We start from the raw sequence: 5,631 nt of genomic DNA on the forward strand, positions 1-5,631 counted from the left end.
CAAGTAATGTGCAGAAAACAGTACGATGAGGTGCGCAAGATAGCGCGACAAAATGCACGCAAAATGCAAGTAATGTGTAGAAAATAGTGCAATGAGGTGCGCAAGATAGCGCGATACAACGCATGGAAAATGCAAGTAATGTGCAGAAAACAGTGCGATGAGGAGCGCACGATAGCGCGATCAAATGCATGAAAAATGCATGTAATGTGCAGAAAACAGTGCGATGAGGTGCGCAAGATAGCGCGATAAAATGCATGGAAAATGCAAGTAATGGTCACAGCGCAAAATAGGGCGATAAAATGCATGCAAAATGCAAGTAATGTGCAGAAAAATGTGCGATGAGGTGCGCAAGATAGCGCGACAAAATGCATGCAAAATGAAAGTAATGTGCAGAAAACAGTGCGATGAGGGGCGCAAGATAGCGCGATAAAATGGATGCAAAACGCAAGTAATGTGCCGAAAAAAGTGCGATGAGGTGCGCAAGATAGCGCGGCAAAATGCATGCGAAATGCAAGTAATGTGCAGAAAACAGTGCGATGAGGTGCGCAAGATAGTGCGACAAAATGCACTCGAAATGCAAGTAATGTGCAGAAAACAGTGCGATGAGAAGCGCAAGATAGCGCGATAAAATGCATGCAAAATGCAAGTAATGTGCAGAAAATAATGCGATGTGGTGCGCAAGATAGCTCGATAAAATGCATGTAAAATGCAATTTATGTGCAGAAAACTGTTCGATGAGGTGCGCAAGATAGCACGATAAAATGCATGCAAAATGCAAGTAATGTGCAGAAAACAGTGCGATGAGGGGCGCAAGATAGCGCGAGAAAATGCATGCAAAATGCAAGTAATGTGCCGAAAAAAGTGCGATGAGGTGCGTAAGATAGCGCGACAAAATGCATGCAAAATGAAAGTAATGTGCAGAAAACAGTGCGATGAGGTGCGCAAGATAGCGTGACAAAATGCATGCAAAATGCAAGTAATGTGCAGAAAATAGTGCGATGAGGTGCGCAAGATAGCGCGATAAAATGCATGGAAAATGCAAGTAATGGTCACAGCGCAAAATAGCGCGATGCGCAAAATAGGGCGATAAAATGCATGCAAAATGCAAGTAATATGCAGAAAAAAGTGCGATGAGGTTCGCAAGATAGCCCGACAAAATGCATGCAAAATGAAAGTAATGTGCAGAAAACAGTGCGATGAGGTGCGCAAGATAGCGCGACAAAATGCATGCAAAATGCAAGTAATGTGCAGAAAACAGTGCGATGAGGTGCGCAAGATGGCGCGATAAAATGCATGAAAATGCAAGTAATGTGCAGAAAATAGTGCGATGAGGTGCGCAAGATAGCACGATAAAATGCATGCAAAATGCAAGTAATGTGCAGAAAACAGTGCGATGAGGGGCGCAAGATAGCGCGATAAAATGCATGCAAAATGCAAGTAATGTGGCGAAAAAAGTGCAATGAGGTGCGCAAGATAGCGCGACAAAGTGCATGCAAAATGCAAGTAATGTGGAGAAAACAGTGCGATGAGGTGCGCAAGATAGCGCGACAAAATGCATGCAAAACGCAAGTAATGTGCAGAAAACAGTGCGATGAGGTGCGCAAGATTGCACGACAAAATGCACTCGAAATGCAAATAATGTGCAGAAAACAGTGCGATGAGGAGCGCAAGATAGCGCGATAAAATGCATGCAAAATGCAAGTAATGTGCAGAAAATAATGCGATGTGGTGCGCAAGATAGCTCGATAAAATGCATGTAAAATGCAATTTATGTGCAGAAAACTGTTCGATGAGGTGCGCAAGATAGCACGAGAAAATGCATGCAAAATGCAAGTAATGTGCAGAAAACAGTGCGGTGAGGGGCACAAGATAGCGTGAGAAAATGCATGCAAAATGCAAGTAATGTGCCGAAAAAAGTGCGATGAGGTGCGCAAGATAGCGCGACAAAATGCATGCAAAATGCAAGTAATGTGGACAAAACAGTGCGATGAGGTGCGCAAGATAGCGCGACAAAATGCATGCAAAATGCAAGTAATGTGCAGAAAATAGTGCGATGAGGTGCGCAAGATAGCGCCACAAAATGCACTCAAAATGCAAGTAATGTGCAGAAAACTGTGCGATGAGGAGCGCAAGATAGCGCGATAAAATGCATGCAAAATGCAAGTAATGGGCAGAAACTGTGCGATGAGGTGCGCAAGATAGCGCGATAAAATGCATGTAAAATGCAAGTAATGTGCAGAAAACAGTGCGATGAGGGGCGCAAGATAGCGCGACAAAATTCATGCAAAACGCAAGTAATGTGCCGAAAAAAGTGCGATGAGGTGCGCAAGATAGCGTGACAAAATGCATGCGAAATGCAAGTAATGTGCACAAAACAGTGCGATGAGGTGCGTATGATAGCGCGACAAAATGTTTGCAAAATGCAAGTAATGGTCACAGCGCAAAATAGCGCGATGCGCAAGATAGCGCGATAAAATGCATGCAAAATGCAAGTAATGTGCAGAAAACAGTGCGATGTGCTGCGCAAGATAGCGCGACAAAATGCATGCAAAATGCAAGTAATGTGCAGAAAACAGTACGATGAGGTGCGCAAGATAGAGCGACAAAATGCACGCAAAATGCAAGTAATGTGTAGAAAACAGTGCAATGAGGTGCGCAAGATAGCGCGATACAACGCATGGAAAATGCAAGTAATGTGCAGAAAACAGTGCGATGAGGAGCGCACGATAGCGCGATCAAATGCATGCAAAATGCATGTAATGTGCAGAAAACAGTGCGATGAGGTGCGCAAGATAGCGCGACAAAATGCATGGAAAATGCAAGTAATGGTCACGGCGCAAAATAGCGCGATGCGCAAAATAGTGCGATAAAATGCATGCAAAATGCAAGTAATGTGCAGAAAAATGTGCAATGAGGTGCGCAAGATAGCGCGACAAAATGCATGCAAAATGAAAGTAATGTGCAGAAAACAGTGCGATGAGGGGTGCAAGATAGCGCGATAAAATGGATGCAAAACGCAAGTAATGTGCCGAAAAAAGTGCGATGAGGTGCGCAAGATAGCGCGACAAAATGCATGCGAAATGCAAGTAATGTGCACAAACAGTGCGATGAGGTGCGCATGATAGCGCGACAAAATGCAAGTAATGGTCACAGCACAAAATTGAGCGATGCGCAAGATAGCGCGATATAATGCATGCAAAATGCAAGTAATGTGCAGAAAACAGTGCGATGAGGTGCCCAAGATAGCGCGACAAAATGCATGCGAAATGCAAGTAATGTGCAGAAAACTGTGCGATGAGGTGCGCAAGATAGCGCTACAAAATGCACGCAAAATGCAAGTAATGTGTAGAAAACAGTGCGATGAGGTTCGCAAGATAGCGCGATACAACGCATGGAAAATGCAAGTAATGTGTAGAAAACAGTGCGATGAGGTTCGCAAGATAGCGCGATACAACGCATGGAAAATGCAAGTAATGTGCAGAAAACAGTGCGATGAGGTGCGCAAGATAGCGCGATAAAATGCATGCAAAATGCAAGTAATGTGCAGAAAATAGTGCGATGAGGTGCGCAAGATAGCGCGATAAAATGCATGGAAAATGCAAGTAATGGTCACAGCGCAAAATAGCGCGATGCGCAAAATAGGGCGATAAAATGCATGCAAAATGCAAGTAATGTGCAGAAAAAGTGCGATGAGGTGCGCAAGATAGCCCGACAAAATGCATGAAAAATGAAAGTAATGTGCAGAAAACAGTGCGATGAGATGCGCAAGATAGCGCGACAAAATGCATGCAAAATGCAAGTAATGTGCAGAAAACAGTGCGATGAGGTGCGCAAGATAGCGCGATAAAATGCATGAAAATGCAAGTAATGTGCAGAAAATAGTGCGATGAGGTGCGCAAGATAGCACGATAAAATGCATGCAAAATGCAAGTAATGTGCAGAAAACAGTGCGATGAGGGGCGCAAGATAGCGCGATAAAATGCATGCAAAATGCAAGTAATGTGGCAAAAAAAGTGCGATGAGGTGCGCAAGATAGCGCGACAAAATGCATGCAAAATGCAAGTAATGTGGACAAAACAGTGCGATGAGGTGCGCAAGATAGCGCGACAAAATGCATGCAAAATGCAAGTAATGTGCAGAAAACAGTGCGATAAGGTGCGCAAGATAGCGCCACAAAATGCACTCAAAATGCAAGTAATGTGCAGAAAACTGTGCGATGAGGAGCGCAAGATAGCGCGATAAAATGCATGCAAAATGCAAGTAATGGGCAGAAACTGTGCGATGAGGTGCGCAAGATAGCGCGATAAAATGCATGTAAAATGCAAGTAATGTGCAGAAAACAGTGCGATGAGGGGCGCAAGATAGCGCGACAAAATTCATGCAAAACGCAAGTAATGTGCCGAAAAAAGTGCGATGAGGTGCGCAAGATAGCGTGACAAAATGCATGCGAAATGCAAGTAATGTGCACAAAACAGTGCGATGAGGTGCGTATGATAGCGCGACAAAATGCTTGCAAAATGCAAGTAATGGTCACAGCGCAAAATAGCGCGATGCGCAAGATAGCGCGATAAAATGCATGCAAAATGCAAGTAATGTGGAGAAAACAGTGCGATGAGGTGCGCAAGATAGCACGACAAAATGCATGCAAAACGCAAGTAATGTGCAGAAAACTGTGCGATGAGGTGCGCAAGATTGCACGACAAAATGCACTCGAAATGCAAGTAATGTGCAGAAAACAGTGCGATGAGGAGCGCAAGATAGCGCGATAAAATGCATGCAAAATGCAAGTAACGTGCAGAAAATAATGCGATGTGGTGCGCAAGGTAGCTCGATAAAATGCATGTAAAATGCAATTTATGTGCAGAAAACTGTTCGATGAGGTGCGCAACATAGCACGATAAAATGCATGCAAAATGCAAGTAATGTACAGAAAACAGTGCGATGAGGGGCGCAAGATAGCGCGAGAAAATGCATGCAAAATGCAAGTAATGTGCCGAAAAAAGTGCGATGAGGTGCGCAAGATAGCGCGACAAAATGCATGCAAAATGCAAGTAATGTGGACAAAACAGTGCGATGAGGTGCGCAAGATAGCGTGACAAAATGCATGCAAAATGCAAGTAATGTGCAGAAAACAGTGCGATGAGGTGCGCAAGATAGCGCCACAAAATGCACTCAAAATGCAAGTAATGTGCAGAAAACTGTGCGATGAGGAGCGCAAGATAGCGCGATAAAATGCATGCAAAATGCAAGTAATGGGCAGAAAACTGTGCGATGAGGTGCGCAAGATTGCGCGATAAAATGCATGTAAAACGCAAGTAATGTGCAGAAAACAGTGCGATGAGGGGCGCAAGATAGCGCGACAAAATTCATGCAAAACGCAAGTAATGTGCCGAAAAAAGTGCGATGAGGTGCGCAAGATAGCGCGACAAAATGCATGCGAAATGCAAGTAATGTGCACAAAACAGTGCGATGAGGTGCGTATGATAGCGCGACAAAATGCATGCAAAATGCAAGTAATGGCCACAGCGCAAAATAGCGCGATGCGCAAGATAGCGCGATAAAATGCATGCAAAATGCAAGTAATGTGCAGAAAACAGTGTGATGAGCTGCGCAAGATAGCGCGACAAAATG

This window comes from Camellia sinensis, chromosome 5 (genome assembly GCF_055761805.1).
Source record: "Camellia sinensis isolate YWXY chromosome 5, ASM5576180v1, whole genome shotgun sequence".
NCBI lineage: Eukaryota > Viridiplantae > Streptophyta > Magnoliopsida > Ericales > Theaceae > Camellia > Camellia sinensis.